This window comes from Mercenaria mercenaria, chromosome 10 (genome assembly GCF_021730395.1).
Source record: "Mercenaria mercenaria strain notata chromosome 10, MADL_Memer_1, whole genome shotgun sequence".
NCBI lineage: Eukaryota > Metazoa > Mollusca > Bivalvia > Venerida > Veneridae > Mercenaria > Mercenaria mercenaria.
Genome location: NC_069370.1, coordinates 60,721,368 through 60,739,794, shown reverse-complemented (window position 1 = coordinate 60,739,794; position 18,427 = coordinate 60,721,368). Strand labels below are relative to the sequence as shown.

The 18,427-nt window shown below is 35.8% G+C and overlaps 1 protein-coding gene across 4 annotated transcripts in view; it reads right to left on the bottom strand.

Annotated features, from left to right (window-relative positions):
- Nucleotides 1-18,427, bottom strand: part of LOC123561415 (dentin sialophosphoprotein-like) — a 124,115-nt gene that overhangs the window by 82,933 nt on the left and 22,755 nt on the right. Inside the window, exon 1 of one of the 4 annotated variants that reach the window (XM_045353768.2) lies at nucleotides 9,358-9,513. The exons of the other annotated variants lie outside the window; for them this stretch is intronic. The gene's annotated coding sequence lies outside the window, so the exon portion shown is untranslated. Of the gene's footprint in view, nucleotides 1-9,357; nucleotides 9,514-18,427 lie in introns of those variants that run through there. 4 annotated transcript variants of the gene reach the window in all.

Below are 18,427 nucleotides of genomic sequence, written 5' to 3'. Positions count from 1 at the left end.
AATACCCGAGCATCATGCACTGCCTTCATGTTTCAAATTGTAAGTTAATTGAAATTGGTGGACTGTAACCAAAATCGAATTTGGTCTGTATTTTATAATCATACATTGAATCAATTCATTTATCCTTTCAAAAGTTAAGAAGCATCAATATTTTGCAAAATTTTAAGCCAGAAAAGGACCATAATTCTGCCCAAAAATTGGTGTACAGTAATGAAATGGCCATTATTTTATGATCATATACCTGTCTACTTAAAAAGAATCATTCTTCTGTTAAGAGAGTTATCTAACTGGCAACCAAACTGTAAAGGGGCCACAACATTACCCACAAGAGCTGTTGCAGGAGACAGTGTGCTTGACTATTTCGATGCCCAGGATAGTGAAGCTGGAGCTGTCACTTGAGTGTTTAATGACTCCAAATTTGGATGAAGAATTGGACAAAAGCTTGATCTGTGTCAAAAGTATTAAGTAAAAGAGAGATAAAGTGTATCAAAACATTTAAAAAAGGATAATTCTAAGCAAAAAGGGGGCATGATTCATGAAATATTGGTGCAAGAGTGATGCACCTTCTGTCATTTGATGTGGGCGATGATGTGGAACAATACTTTAGTTTTAATCAAATTCAATTAGTAATAACTGAGATAGAGTGAAAGTGCACCAAAACAAATTGACCTGAAATTCTAAGTAAAAAGGGGAGATAATTCATGAAATATTGGTGCTAGTTATGATCCTTGTGTCATTTGATGTGAGTGATGATGTTGAACACCAGTTACTATTTTAAGTTTGAATCAAATCCTGCTATAGTGAAAATGCATCAAAATTAACCTTAAATTCTAAGTAAAAGGCGAGCATAATTTGTGAAAAATTGGTGCCAGAGTTAGGGACCTTGTGTCATATGATGTGGGTGATAAGGTGGAACAACAATCTTAAATTTGATTCAGATCTATTTAGTAACAACTGAGATAGAGTGAAAATGCACCAAAACTTTAACCTGAAATTCTAAGAAAAAAGCGGGAAAATTCATAAAATACTGGTGTGAGAGTTATGGCCCTTGTGCCAGATGTTGTCGGTGGTGATGAGGATTAACTGTTTGAAGCAAATCCATCAAGTAATTAGAGATAAAGAGAAACAAGAGGGCCAAGATGACCCTAGGTCGCTCACCTGTGTAACACACCATAACAGTGTAAACATGTTTAACCTAGTGATTTCATGGAGACAAATATTCTGACCAATTTTCATTAAGATTGGTCCAAAATATGTGGCCTCTTGAGTGTAAACAAGCATTTTCTTTGATTTGACCTAGTGACCTTGTTTTTTAACCCACATGATCCAGATTCGAACTTGTCCAAAATTTCATGAAATCAAACATTCTGACAAAGTTTCGGGAAGACTGGAGCAAAAAAGTGGCCTCTAAGGCATAAAAAAAAATATGTTTGTTTCCTGTAACACGCTGAAAAAAATGGGGGTCGGTAGGTAGGGAATTTTTTTTTTTTTTTTAAATTTTTTTTAGTAGGTGTCAGAACATTTCAGTGTTTAGTAACCTTATTATCGCCAATTAACTGCCTAATCAGGCCTCAACCTTAACTTTCTTCAGCAGTTGCCAGCAGTTCACCAACTGCTAAAATCTAGTAGACCTGCTCAGACTTTAGTGGACCTCCAAATTCTATCTCAAAAATTTGTGATGCTGTAGACGTCATAACTTCATATGACTCAAAGAAACAGGAATTATTTCTAAATAATTAAAAATGGAAGACTGTAGCAACTGTTATCCGAAAAATAATTATTTTGAAAAGTGTCCCAAAATAGGCAACAATCAGCAACATGTTGAAAGTGAAAAAAAAAAAACATCAAAATTATCGGTAATCATTCTGATGATAAACTAAGTAATTGGGCCCCGTTTCATCATCAATTAACACCCCCTCAAAGAGCTAAAAGAAGTGTGTCGGGTTATTGTGGCATCTGCAGTGGAGATCAAAGCGGTATAGTTTCCACGAGATTGTCATTGCATTACGTCATGTTTTCGCGCCATGTGACACATCACTGTCTGATCGTACTTTCTCGATTCCTTAATTGTTGAGAAGAAATCAGTAAAAAAGTTTCTTCTTTAATTTTTAAAAAGCGAATGTGCAATATCCCGAATAAACTGACATGGGAAATGTGTCAGATCGTGAACGATACTGACCTATTTGCCCTCAAGAAATTTACATTATTGTTTGAGAAGAATATCTAACAAAGTGTTGTGTCAAAAAATATATGTACGAAGACTCATTTAAAACTTATTAAAAATCGCAACGACATCATAACTGCCTCATTTTAAAACATATTTCTATTTACGTTCATGAGGTCACGTAACCTATTCTGCCGTGCTAACAGAAATCTGTTTGCCAAAAAATTGTTTTACTCCATGTATTTAATTGCTGCCGCTTTTTCATTATTTAAGATTTTTTAATTGGTGTTTTTTGTACTTTCTGGTCAAAAGTCTGAATTTTATTACCATAGTATGTACCGTTTATTTACTTTAAAAAGGAAATAAATAATCAAGATCGCGCTGTTTGAAATTTTACAAAACATTATATGAAAATCTGATCGTTTTAAAAGAATTTTGCCTACATTCCTGTCGATATCTTATTAAAATTGTTATAGAATTCAAACTGTATTCCCTTATGAAAAACCTTCCCTATTGTCAGTGTGTGGTCAGTTTATGTCCAGTGTGTTTCCAGTCAATAATACTCTAAAATCCAGTTACTTGCCAGCTTATTTCCAGAGCTGACAATAAACTGATCCAGTGTGTTGCCACTTAATAACCATCATGTGTCCATGTGCTTGTCAGCTGATTTCCAGACCTGAAAATCAGCTGTAAAATTTAACTTCCAGTCTGCTGTCAGTTTATATACAGTTTGTTGTCAGTGATGTTTGTAATGACGTTTTAACAAAATTTCATTGATTTTTCATATAAAACTATTTGAAGGAGCTAAATTATATAGAGGTATCTGGAAATAAACACTGACAACAATCTGGCAACAAACTGGTATGCAATGTCAATCTGACAACACACTGGATACACAACTGACAACAAGCGGCTTTTTGGACTTTCCAGTCTGTTGTCCTTGTATTGTCAGTGCACAGCCAGTCAACTGGAAATATTTTTCTGACAACACACTGGCATATTGCCAGTTGTTGTCATTGTATTGTCAGTGTATAGTCAGTCACAACATGCCAGGCTCTCTTACATGGACATGAGAAACACTTTAGCAAACTATCATTATTTAAAGTTTTAACTAAATTCCTTTATTAAGTACAAAGTTATGAGCACTTGTACATTAGTGTTTTTTTGTTTTGGGTTTTAACGCCGTTTTTCAACAGTATTTCAGTCATGTAACAGCGGGTATACATTAGTGTGGCAGATGGACTAGTTTTGTTTGTTTGTTTTGGGTTTAATGCTGTTTTTCAACAGTATTTCAGTCATGTAACAGGGGGCAGTTAACCTAACCAGTGTTCCTGAATTCTGTTACCAGTATAAACATGTTCTCTGTAAGTAAACTGCCAACTTCCCACATGAATCAGAGGTGGATGACTAATGATTTCAGACACAATGTCATTTATCAAATAGTCGGAGAACATAAGCCCCGTCCTAAGATCAAACTCGCGACCCCATGATCCGTAGATCGACGCTCTACCTACTGAGCTAAAGATGGACTAGTATCCAATATATGGCTTACTACTCAGTGTTACTAATTTTTTTTTATTTCCCTCTAGGAAAATTGTCTTTATTACCATTGTATTGTCATAGCATTGTCAGTGTATGGGAAGTTTGTTTCCAGTTTAGTGTCAGTATATATTTTTTTCTATTTCCTTATTAATGTTTAATATGAATTTTAATGTGACTTAAAACCTTCATTTGCTTGTGACTCAATTTTAATACCAATTAAGATTTGCAATATAATTATAATATTGAAACCAAAGGAAATTTGACAAAGATTATGGTAAATCTGCAAGTTTAATTTTACAGGGTAGCGAAAATACATGACTTTTAAATTTCTGATATCTGTTTAGCAAAAATACTTGTTGCGGACAGAATCTGTGTTACAATGAAAACAAGTAACTGGAAAATGATGAAAAAGTACCTTACAATGTGCCCATCAGTGCTGGAAAACTATTGAAAACTGAAAATAGTTTTGGAGGGAAAAATGCCAACACTCGGCCATTTGATAAGTGTCTTGTAATATTTCTTTTGCTGTGAAAATTGCTAAGATGGGTATATTGCCAGTGTGTTGCCATTGTGTAGCCAGTGCATTGTCAGAATCTGCTCTGAGTAATTTATATCCGATGTACTGTCAGACAGACAGAAAATCCATACAATATTGTCACTTATGTAATTTTTATCTCGATTATTCAAAGAATAGAAGTTATTGGACATGCCCTATGTTTTTGTTTTTTTTTACAAAATTATAGATTGAAACTAAATTACACACTTGTTCAATGTCATGACCTGACATGTATAAGCAGGTCCATAACTATACTTTTTTCCAAAATTATGCCCCTTTTCCACATAGCATTTTTTGCTTAAGTTTTTGTATGCAAGCTGGTATCTCAGTACTCATTCAATTCGATTATAGAAATTATGTTTTTTATTTCCAGTTTCTTGCCATTTTCCTGCCAGATTTCTTCCAGACACTGGAAACAAGCTGACAATATTGTCAGTGTGTTTACATGCTGATTGTTATGAGCCAGTTTATTGTCATATACTTTGCAGATTATTCCCAGAAACTGGAAATAATATGGAAATAGTGTCCATATTATTTTCAGCTAAACTTTTTTTCTTGGAAGTTTGTTCCCATATAGGAGTCAGATTATTTCCAGTTACCTTTTTTTTTTGACAGACTGTTGCCAGATCATTGACAGTTACCTTGCAGCTTAATGCCAGCTTGTTTCCATATTTCATTTTCATAAGGGATTAGTTCTCAAGCGGTGTTGAATATCTGAAGCGAATATATTAAAAAATGAATGCACTATGCGCGTTTTTTGTGTCAAAAGTAACTGCGATGTAAATTAAGTATTACGATAGGGCGCACGTGCTTGTGAATGGAAAATTACCAGCATGACGTTTTGATATTTTTACGATTCGCGGGTAAATTCCAGTCAATCCAGTAATTTTGCCTGATGTATTACTCAATTTGGTAAGTTACCACGTAAAAACCACTCACCCGATCGGTGGAGTAGTCCATTCGTGCTATCCTGACTTTAACTCGCCAATGCTTATAACTGTAGAATGCCGTACTAAGGCAAAATCAACTTTCGTTTTGTGAATTCGCCGATATGGGTACGATCCCCCACCCCCCATCACCCCTATTTTTCTACTTTTAAGGGTTTTATTTTATTTGCAGACCGTGACTGAAAATTGGTTGACCGTCGGTCTACCCAACTTTTGATAGTGGACCTGCCGATTTTGGTTGCGTCGGTCCAACGGTCCACTGCTAAGGTCGAGGCCTGTATAAATTAAATTACTAATCAAATAAAATTGTTGAAAATTTGCTCCCGCCTTTCAATAACAGATGTTGTTCATACAAGTTTTTTTTCTACACTGATTCCTTTCGTTCAGTAAACATTGTGTAACAGGCAAAGTTCATAGATTTGCAGACAGACATAGCTTCGGGCCGTTTTTGCCAATTAGAGATTTTCGGGGCCACAATTAATCTTTTGTCGCAAATGGCTCAAGTGCAACCGACAGCGTGACCCTTGAACAAGTGGTACAAACATGATACTAGACTGCTCTTCTACGAATTGTTTATCAATTAACGTTTACACCTTGATCAATAAACACCTTTCATAATGAAGTACTAAATACAAACCGCGAGATAACCAGGTGTCAGTCGGCGCGTGGCGTGATTGACATCTGTCAGTAGCTAATTAGTATATGACGCTCCGCCTACTGCCATACTTCCGCTTGTTGCGGCGAACAGTATTGAAATTCACCGAGATTTTGATTGACTAGGGGCAGAACTTTTGAATTCGATATGCATCAAAGAAAACTTCTCGATTTTCGCGGGTGAAAACCCGGAACCTCGAGTCTACCGACAAACAGGCTTTTCGCCATGTTGTTTCATGTCGACAGAACCAGGAACGTTCATGACTATGCGCGACGAGGTCGGGTGCAACTAAATTATCCCTATAATCAATAAAGATATGATCAGAATCTCGAATTTCAGCCCATAAAAAAATTGCGGTCCGCGGTAAAAACTTACGGTCGGTCGGGTTACAGGAAACAAACATATTTTTTTTTTAGGCCTAAAGTGTATACAAGCTTTTCCTATGATTTGATCTAATGACCTAGTTTTTGACCCCACTTGACCCAGATTTGAAATCGTTCAAGACAGAAGATAGAATAAAAAATGTGCCCCCCTAGGATTTCAACAAACTTATTCTTTGATTTGACCTGGTGACCTAGTTTTTGACCCCACATGAACCAGATAAAAATTCATACGATATTTCATGCAGACAAACATTCTGACCAAGTTTAATGCACATCAAATGAACAAGAGTGTTAACAAGCATTTCCTTTGATTTGACTGGGTGACCTAGTTTTTGACCCAATCTAGGCCTAGAGATCATCAAGATAATAATTCTGTGCAAGTTTGTATCAAATCAAAGCAAAAATGAAACCTCTATATATATGGCTGAAACAGCCAAACTAGATAATTTTGCCCCTTTCAGGGGCAGTAACTCTAAAACCCATGATGGAATCTAGCCGGTTTTCGAAAGGAACAGAAATCTTATTGTGACTTAAGTTGTGTGTAAGTGTGGTTAAAATCAAATATAAAATATCACTTCTATCGTGTTCACAAGGTAAAAATTATGAAATTTTGGCTCTTTTAGGGGTCAATCAGGGGCCGTAACTCCAGAACCTAAGATTGGATCCGACAGATTCATCATGGAATCCAAGACTTATTGTTGTTGAAGATATTTAGCAAGTTTGTATCAAATCAAACCATAAATGAAGTCTCTATATGGCTGCAAAAGCCAAAATAGCAAATCACTCTGGAACCCACGCTGGGATATGGCCAGTTTTCGAAAGGAACCGAGATATTATGCCAATACTGTTTGTGTGCAAGTTTGATTAAAGTTGATTGCAAAATGTTGTCTCTATCGTGTTCACAAGCCAAAAATAGCAAATTTTGGCCCTTTTAGGGGCCATAACTCGGCAACCCATGATGGGATTGGCCAGTTTTTAAAGGATCCGAGAAAATTATCCAATACAAGTTATGTGCAAGTTTGATTAAAAAGTTGATTGCAAAATGTGGGCTCTATCGTGTTCACAAGCCAAAATGCAAACTTGGCCCTTTAAGGGACCAAACTCGGGAAAACCCCATGATGGATCGGGCCAGTTTTCAAAAGGAACCGAGATATTATGCCAATACAAGTTTTGTGCATGTTTGATTAAAGTTGATAGCAAAATTTGGTCTCTATCGTGTTCACAAGCCAAAAATAGCAAATTCTGGCCCTTTAAGGGGCCATAACTCTGGAACCCATGATGGGATCTGGCCAGTTTTCAAAAGGAACCAATATATTATGCCAATACAAGTTGTGTGCATGTTTGATTAAAGTTGATAGCTAAATTTGGTCTCTATCGTGTTCACAAGCCAAAAATAGCAAATTTTGGCACTTTAAGGGGCAATAACTTTAGAACCCATGATGGGATCTGGCCAGTTTTCAAAAGGAACCGAGATGCCAATACAATTTTGTGCAAGTTTGATTACAATTGCTTGCAAAATGTTGTCTCTATCATGTTCACAAGAAATTGTAGATGGACAGACGACGGTCGATCACAAAAGCTCACCCTGTCACTACATGACAGGTGAGCTAAAAATAGAAAGTGCATCAAAACTTTAACCAAGGTGGTGGATGCGGAAGGATGCCGACGAGAAGGAGAGCTCTCCATAATTATACTTTGTATAGTCTAACTAAAAATGAACTCAATCCATTCATCCTTTCATGAGTTATCACAGGTGAACGGACACTGGACTGGCAAGATATCTTTAGTAAACCCTCTCCTGAATCTTAAAGTTTTATACTTCATACACTCTTTATTTCACAAAATTCCCACAAGTGGGGAAGAAAAAACAAATCTTCCCTGGAACTAAAATGCCACCATCATCAATCTCAGTGAAATAACTTGCTGTCCTTACCACTGGGAATGATGATAAAAGCAGGATTTTTTTTTTTTAATTTTAAAGAACTGTGATACTATCAATTTCATATTAGTTAATTTTGACAATATCTGCATTTTTTTAGAAGTTTTTTCTTCAAATTTTGTCTCCATTTTTATAATTATCAAAACATGTGGTTTCTGGCTGACTTTAATATGAAAATGAATATGATTAAATTTCTGTAACTTACATTACAAATTCAAATTAATATGCATGTTAACTCAAAACACATCAAGGCATTTCTAAGTTCTCCTATTTCTAAAGGCCCGGTCACACCGCCCGAACTTTGTTGGAGCGCTCCTTCAACAGTAGGGAGAGGGGGCGGAATTTAGACAAAGCTCGTCACCACGCACAAAATGGGAAAAAAATCGAAAACACGGGCATTGCCTTAGAGGTGCACCGCTGAAGCCGGCGTTGCTTTAGCGTTAGTTTAACGGTAGCGAGCGTTGGTTTAGCGGTGACGCGAGTGTTGATAGAGCGGCGTTCTGGGCATGCGTGCGTTGGCTCGGGGGGATTTTAAAGTTGGTTTAGCGGCATACCGCTTTTGACTACGACACCGTTCCAGCAATCCCGTGTCTGCTCGTAAAATGGTTAAAACCGCTCCACAAAAGTTTGTGCAACGTTTAATCACTGCCCGGGCAAAGCTGGCGAAGCAGCGGTGGTCCAGCATTCAAGATTTCTGTGTTGGCCTAGCGGACCCAAGCGTCCACGAACTTGCGTCTAGCGGTGCCAAACTTGACTGGGCGTTGTTAGAGCGGTGGTGAACTTTGCCGGAGCGGAAAATTGCCCGCTCCTCACCGCTCGCAATATTTTGTGCAGCTCAAAACTTTCGGAGCGGTAGGAGGGACCATCAGCGGTGGCCGAGCGTATACGGCGTTGCCTTAACGGAGGCCAACTTCTGTTAAACGGTGGTGAACGGTAACGAGCGGTGATGAAATTTTTTCACCGCTCCAGGAACGCTCCAACAAAGTTCGGTCGGTGTGACCGGGCCTTAAATCTTATTTTAAATTCCTTAGAAAAACCTTTTCTGATTTACAGACACATAATTGTTGCTATATATAATAAATGAAAAAAAAAAGAGAGAAAGAAAATAAACAAAGACGATGACTCTGCAAAAACTATAGTACAGTTAACAAAGAAACTATAAAAGACATACCTTGACACTTTTATTATCCATTTTATAAGGATTCTGTCAAATAACAAAACAATCTAAAACCTCTGTATTCTGTCACTGATTATTATCCATTTATGGACACACAAAAGCTTCCGTGCAGGACAAGAATCAATTCCCTCAATGTAAGAAAACTCCACTGAATAGACACAAAATAATCACAAAAATCCCAAGGAATTTTATCTTTGCTGAACTGAATAAACTTTATCTACAAACAAACTAAAGTAAATCCTTCAAACAAATAGATGAACTACTCCTACAAGATAGATTATTTAACTATTGTGTATTGTATATGACTCCACACTCCACAATTACAGTAAAGAGAAGTTGAAGAAAAGGCAAAAAATAGGGGAAAAAAACTTAACCCTTGTACTGATATATATTATGAATATGGCAATTTTATACAACCACCTTGTAATTTCACAATTTCTTTAGCTGGAGCAGCATTAACAAAGGAAATCACCTTCAAATGTGATTAATTGCCCTCCCCTGTTGTTAAACATTATTATTTAAAAAGCAAATTTAGTGACATTTAAATCTTTCTCAATTTAAGTCTTCAAATATAAACAACAACCAAATTAAAGAAAACTGAAGAAGACTTAAATTTTCCCTGACTATTTTTAAAGAATTCTTACACAATTTTTTGTCATTTTACAAAAGACTAACGGTAAATGTGAAAAGCAGTAATAAGACAGATGGCTAATTAACGTATAATTATAATAAGCAGTTTAAATGCAGTCCCTGTCAGGCAATACAAATCAATTTACAGTAAATCATTTTTCGAAAGGCAATGACAGTTTTATATATCATTTTATATAGTGACTGTATAAAAAAAAACGATAACTTACATACCATATCATAATTTTTATATAATTATTATAGCAAAATTAGTAAGAACAAGACTATGTAAAACAATAAGTTAAAATCCCATACTCAGGAGAGGGTATTTAGACTGATGGACAGACAGACAGATTGAAAGCAAAACAGAACTCCCCTTCAGTCTCAACAGCAGGGAACTAACCTGTAATAACAAGTTGGGTCCAATGGTAACATTAGCTGGACTAATAACCCATGGGTAACAAGGTTGAGTACCTGCTCCTCCAACTAGTCAAAGTTTCAAAGCCATATGTCAAATATTTTTGACAAAATGTGGACTTGTATGAAAAACTGAACCAATTTCCAAGTCCAAAAAGGGCCTTAATTCAGCAAAAATACTTGCCAAAGTTATGTACTTTTGCCTACAGAAAGAGACTGTTACAATAATCAAGTGTTCAAAGTTTCAGAGCCACTATGTCAAATTGTTTTGACAAAACATGGACTTGTACGAAAATTGTACCAATTTCCAAGTCCAAAAACAGCCATAATTCAGCCACAATACTTGACTGTTCTGTACTCTTAGTCTTACCTACAAGTAAAGACTGTTATAATAAACAAGTGACCAAAGGTTTAAAAGCCATATGTCAAATAGTTTACACAAAATTTGAACTGGTACAAAAAACTTTAACAAGATTTTAAGATAAAATGGGCCATAATTCAGACAAAATCCTTGATTGAGTTATGTACTCTTGCCTAAAACTGGACATGGAGATGGTACACCAGTGATGAAAGTTTCAAAGCTAAATGTCAAAAGGTTATGTCAAAATGTGGACTGGTAAGAATAAGCTTAGCCAAGGTGTGACACCGATACTGCCGCGGTGAGTAGGATAAAATTACACAACTAATTCTTTGAATAGTCGAACTAAAAAATATCTAGAAGTATTACAGACATTCATGAATATTTTGTGGCAATGATACTGCAGTACCCGTAGTACCATTAAGTTACAAGACTTCATACCTGTCAGTTTAAAAGTCTGTGAATGGCCAACAGACTTACACTATTATGCATTCCTCTAGAGGCTTTAATGTGAGATCGGAAAACAAAGTGTACACTTGTATCAAAAACATAGAAGACTTTGGTAAATGCTACAGGTAAATGATAAAAAATAAATTAACTCCCTTCAGGCTATGTAATTACATTTAATTACAAACCATTTTAACCTAGGTTCAAAGTATCCTTCAATTATAGAAAGCTTAATTATACACATTATCATGATCATGCTAATATGTCAAACCTTTGAGCAAAACTAATAAACCAAGTTTTGAGACCTACTTCAGAAACAGATTTAAAATTAATGATAAGAATTTTTCAACAATCCATTCATGTATATTCAACAAAATTGTAAAACTTTCCACCTAAGTGTTAAGAACTGTATGCAATTTTTCAAAATGAACTAGAAGAAGTGCATGTCTCCCCTAATGCATAGTCATATAGGCAAGAAGTTAATAGGGGACAGGAGCAAAAGTCAGAGACACTGATGGTTGGCTGCAATAGGGATCATCTACTTGGCATGTCCAGTCATCCCGCTAAGTTTCAACATTCTGGGCCTAATGGTTCTCAAGTTATGAATTGGAAACGGTTTTCCATGTTCAATCCCCTCTGACCTTGACCTTTGATAGAGTGACCCCAAAATCAGTAGGGGTCATCAACTCTGCATGTCCAATCATCCTATTAACTTTCAACATTCTGGGTCAAGTGGTTCTCAAATTATTTTCCACCTTCAGGCCCCTGTGACCTTGACCTTTATCAGAGTGACCCCAAAATCAATAGGGGTCATCCACTCTGCATGACCAATCATCCTATGAAGTTTCAACATTCAAGTGGCACTCGAAGCGGACGCTCTACCACTAGGCTACCGAGGCGTAGGTCAAATTGTGCTTAAGCCTATAATGGTAACTCCTCTCTAAGACTGTTCATTCTGTTAGTACAAGATACTGAAGATGCTCCAATTCCAGAAGCTTTCCCTAGTTCCATATAGCACGACACATGTGATTCTTATATCTATAGCTGGAGATCAAACTCACAACCCTTGATATTGCCAAAGACAGTGCCACCAAAGGATCACAATTGTTAGAGCTTTATATACTCTGAAAAAATATCCCATGATGACTAGCAGAATATCTGAAATCTTTTATCACCTTCCAGAATAAAACATTAACAGCTTTTCCACTTACTCTGCTAATGAAAAAGAGCACCACCTTCTGGTGCCAACCTACATCTGTAAGTGCCTGACATAAGGCAATATGGAGAAAAGAAAGATGGTTCTTGGCCTTCTTACTTACATGCTGATGATAAAAAATGCATAAAATTTCACAGCTATAGTATTCAAAGACAACAAACTAGCCACAAAACGATTTTTTTAAGTTAAAATGGCCATATTTCTGACAAAATGCAACAGAGAAGTCATCTAATGACGAAAAACAACTTAACAAGACAGCTCCCTTATGAAAAACCTTCCCTATTGTCAGTGTGTGGTCAGTTTATGTCCAGTGTGTTTCCAGTCAATAATACTCTAAAATCCAGTTACTTGCCAGCCTATTTCCAGAGCTGACAATAAACTGATCCAGTGTGTTGCCACTTAATAACCATCATGTGTCCATGTGCTTGTCAGCTGATTTCCAGACCTGAAAACCAGCTGTAAAATTTAACTTCCAGTCTGCTGTCAGTTTATATACAGTTTGTTGTCAGTGAGGGTTTGTAATGACGTTTTAAACAAAAATTTCATTGATTTTTCATATAAAACTATTTGAAGGAGCTAAATTAATAGAGGTATCTGGAAATAACACTGACAACAATCTGGCAACAAACTGGTATGCAATGTCAATCTGGCAACACACTGGATACACAACTGACAACAAGCGGCTTTTTGGACTTTCCAGTCTGTTGTCCTTGTATTGTCAGTGCACAGCCAGTCAACTGGAAATATTTTTCTGACAACACACTGGCATATTGCCAGTGTGTTGTCATTGTATTGTCAGTGTATAGTCAGTCACAACATGCCAGGCTCTCTTACATGGACAAGAGAAACACTTTAGCAAACTGGAATCATTATTTAAAGTTTTAACTAAATTCCTTTATTGCAGTACAAAGTTATGAGCACTTATACATGATGTGTTTTTTTGTTTTGGGTTTTAACGCCGTTTTTCAACAGTATTTCAGTCATGCAACAGCGGGTATACATTAGTGTGGCAGATGGACTAGTTTTGTTTGTTGTTTTGGGTTTAATGCTGTTTTTCAACAGTATTTCAGTCATGTAACAGGGGGCAGTTAACCTAACCAGTGTTCCTGAATTCTGTACCAGTATAAACCTGTTCTCTGTAAGTAACTGCCAACTTCCCCACATGAATCAGAGGTGGATGACTAATGATTTCAGACACAAATGTCATTTATCAAATAGTCATGGAGAACATAAGCCCCGTCCTAAGATCGAACCTGCGACCCCATGATCCATAGATCGACGCTCTACCTACTGAGCTAAAGATGGACTAGTATCCCAATACATCGCTTACTACTCAGTGTTACTAAGTTTTTTTTATTTCCCCCTAGGAAAATTGTCTTTATTACCATTGTATTGTCATAGCATTGTCAGTGTATGGGAAGTTTGTTTCCAGTTTAGTGTCAGTATATATTTTTTTCTATTTATCCTTATTAATGTTTAATATGAATTTTAATGTGACTTAAAACCTTCATTTGCTTGTGACTCAATTTTAATACAAATTCAGATTTGCAATATTTCAGTTATCAATAATATAATATTGAAACCAAAGGAAATTTGACAAAGATAATGGTAAATCTGCAAATTAATTTTACAGGGTAGCGAAAATACATGACTTTTAAAATTTCTGTATCTGTTTAGCAAAAATACTTGTTGCGGACATAATCTGTGTTACAATGAAAACAAGTAACTGTTAAAAATGATGAAAAAGTACCTTACAATGTGCCCATTAGTGCTGGAAAACTATTGAAAACTGAAAATAGTTTTGGAGGGAAAAATGCAACACTTGGCCATTTTGATAAGGTGTTTTTTTGTAATATTTTGTTTTGCTGTGAAAATTGCAAAGATGGGTATATTGCCAGTGTATGCCATTGTGTAGCCAGTGCATTGTCAGAATCTGCTCTGAGTAACTTTATATCCATGTACTGTCAGACAGACAGCCAATCCATACAATATTGTCACTTATGTAATTTTTATCTCGATTATTCAAAGAATAGAAGTTATTGGACATGACCCTATGTTTTCTTTTTTTTTTTTACAAAATTATAGATTGAAACTAATTACACACTTGTTCAATGTCATGACCTGACATGTACTAAGCCGGTCCCATAACTATACTTTTTTCCAAAATTAAGCCCCTTTTTCCACATAGCATTTTTTGCTTAAGTTTTTGCATGCAAGCTGGTATCTCAGTACTCATTCAATTCGATTATAGAAATTATGTTTTTTATTTCCAGTTTCTTGCCATTTTCCTGCCAGATTTTTCCAGACACTGGAAACAAGCTGACAATATTGTCAGTGTGTTTACATGCTGATTGTTATGAGCCAGTTTATTGTCATATAGTTTGCAGATTATTCCCAGAAACTGGAAATAATATGGAAATAGTGTCCATATTATTTTCAGCTAAACTTTTTTTCTTGGAAGTTTGTTCCCATATAGGAGTCAGATTATTTCCAGTTACCTTTTTTTTTTGACAGACTGTTGCCAGATCATTGACAGTTACCTTGCAGCTTAATGCCAGCTTGTTTCCATATTTCATTTTCGTAAGGGAGCGTACAAAGTTTCAAACCTATAGCTTTTACAGTAAAAAGCAGAGTAAATCAAACAAACATTTTCTTCAAATGGCTCGCTGCAACTTAACTTGCAAGGCAAATCTATTTTGGAGAATTATTAAACTGGCTTTGCATGGCTATCACAGCTTCCGAATAAGAGGTATGTTTTGCTTGGCAGCTGTATGTTAGTTTGAAGGGTCTTAATTGACAACGAAATAGAAAAAGCCCTTTTCTTGTCTCACGTCATCTAGAAAAACAGTCAATTATGGTCAACTACTTTTGAAGTTACACAGCCAAATTTTACATCCAAAGTTTCAGCAGTCCTGTTAACATCAACATAAGCAACTTATTTTTCTCTTTTGTCTAGACTACTTTTCAAGTTTGGGGAAAAAATGCTTGCCTCCACATACATACAATTTTAATCAACTTTTCTTAGTGCTCTTTAACAATATGAAGTTTCATATAAAACCCACCAATTGTAGATGTGTAGTAGTCTGGACAGGAGCCATAACTCAGAAATATGTATCAGTATTAAATTAAATGCTAGCAAAATGTGCGCATAATAATGCATCTTCATTTCAGTGAAATTTTCTTGAAACACAGCATGCAAGAAGCCTTTGCTCAAAAGAAGTAGATGATGACCTTAACCCTCTGTGCTAATATTTAATCTCAACAGACTTTGTATGTCTAGACTAATATCTGCATTCAGGACAAACTCCATAAAACATCAGCCAAATAACTTCATAAATAAACTATTTTCAGGAAGTGTCCACAAGGATATGTGACAGAGGCTATAAAACATTAACAGCTCCTGTCACAATAAATGTTTCATTTTCCTTATCAGTTTCTGTTAACTTTAAACATCTAGGCTAAAGGAAATTATATACTTAATACTGTCAAATATATCCCTAAGAACTGCCCAACTACCAGTCTCTTTCTGGCTAGAAATTGCTTCAAGAAGTATTTAGTGATCTACATCAGGTAAAGCATGACACAAAATGTGTTCTTTCACAAATATAAACAATTTATCTATTTTATTTTGTTTGCTTTAACATTGCACCAACACAATTATAGGTCATATGGCGACTTTCCAGCTGTGTTGGCGGAGGAAGACCCCAGGTGCCCCTCCGTGCATAATTTCATCATGAGCAGGCACCTGGGTAGAACCACCGACCTTCCGCAAGCCAGCCGGACAGCTTCCTCACAGTCATGAAAAATTCAACGCCCCCAGTGGGGCTCGAACCCACATCTATGAGGGGCAAGTGATCTGAAGTCAGCGCCCTGAACCACTCAGCTATGGAGCCCCCTAAATATTTACAAACATCAAATGTTTCAGTATTGATTATCCAAGGCAACTAAACCAGTCAGTGTTATTAAATAGTCATTGGACATTGAAGCAATTACTAAATACTGTGCAAATATTAAATACTTCAAAATCAATCAGGACAAATTGTTGAACATATGTCCAGATATTACAAGATGCTGAATACAGCTTTACAATTTATTTAGATTACATGGCTGCCATTTACCAGCTTCTACATCAAAATTTTCTAAGTATATATACAGTTGACTCTCATTGGCTCGAACCCGGATCGCTCGAATACCCCTGTTCGCTCGAACTCATCATCTGGTCCTGATCTTATTTCTTATATATTGTGTATTGTTCGACTCTGGATGGCTAGAACACCGATAACTGGAACTCTTAAACACCCTGTCTGCTGCCCTGAGCTTAATTATAATGTAAATCAGGCCTGATGGGTCGAACAGACAATATTTATTGTCTGCCACAAATCTTGTCATGATGCAAACAATTTGCATTACATCTTTAATCGGTGCATATAGTTTTTTAGTACCTTGTGAAATTATTACCTGTACATACCAAACAATTTTAATTAAGATTATTTTTGTTCACTTTCATGTTTGAATTAATGAATTGTATGTGTCAAACAAAATCCGAGCACTTAAATGTCTGTATTTTACTTTAAATAGAGCTGATCGCTTACACATTTCCAAAGTTGAAATATTCAAGTTGAACAACTTAGTGAAGGACCCGGCAACAGGGGTATAGCTAAATTGGCTACCGGAAAACAAAGAATTAAATTGTTATTTCTGTGTTTCGAAAATTGTTTAAAATGTATGTTTTATTTATTGTATTCTGTACATAAGTGTTTATTTATTCTAAACGTTTCTGGGCTTAGGTGCTAATGTAATGTGCTTTAAAGTTAAAGTGTGTCATAAATATTTGTATTTTTTTTGTAATCGTTAAAAAATTTGTTATTAGATGGAAGATGTTATTATGCAGTATAAAATCTTTAAATTAAAAAGTATATTTAAATTATGTTGTTTTTTTCCCTTTTATTAAAATGCATTTTCGACAAGGGTAAAATTTTTCCAGTTTAAAAATTTGGGTAAACTTGACATAACGTCATGTACGTACTTTACAGAGCTTGTGTATAAAAAAAGAGGGCCCCGACTATGAGGTCTGATCCCGATCTCTCGAACTATTTTCAGGACCCTTGGGTTTCCCACCCAAAGAGAGTCGACTGTAACTGAATTAAGCAAAAATTTTATTAGATGTACCCGACCTGCACAACCCCATTTGGTCACCTCATGATGCCCAAGACTTGTGCTGAATTTAAAAACCTACTTACACAATTTTTGCGACTTTTTAAACTCTTAATTTTTGGGTAGAATGTTTTCTTAAAAGAATTTAAAAAGCTCTACCAAATTACAAGTGGCTTTTTTTTGAGAGAAAAAATTAAAAAGCAAAACTATTAAAATGACAGAACATTTTCCCAAAAAAAATCTTAACACTTTACATTTTTTGTTTTTTCCCAAAGGACATCTAGGAATTTTCCCAGGCCCGGGTAAAAATGTTATCAAATTTTTTTGATATAATTATTTATGATGGGCTTTGACAAACCATATCCCACACATATGTCTAAATAAAGTTTACATAGAAATGGGAATTGGTTACTTACTATGTGTGAGCAAATGAGAAACTGTCACCATAAATATGCAGATTATATAGTCCTCTGGTCAATATAACAGTAATTACCATGCATAACGAATGATGACATTTTCATTAGTTTCTGACAATATTACAGTTATAGCCTTATGTCAATGTGGCAGTGATTTTCTGAACATAATATTTCATCAAATAACTTACCCTATTTTTTCTTGAACTTACAGCTACTCCTTCTGCTTTAACACCACCAGGCCAAAAAAATCTGTGATTAGTCTCAAACAAGAGTGCCTGAAAAAATCTGATCATCACCGGTTTCGTAGCTTGACAATTCGCAAAAATTTACTCTGAGGCAGGAATTGATTGTGTGTGTGTTTTTTTGGGGGGGTGGGGTTTGGGGGGGGGACTTGAAGGGAAAGTGGAAAAAAGGTATCCAAAAAACACC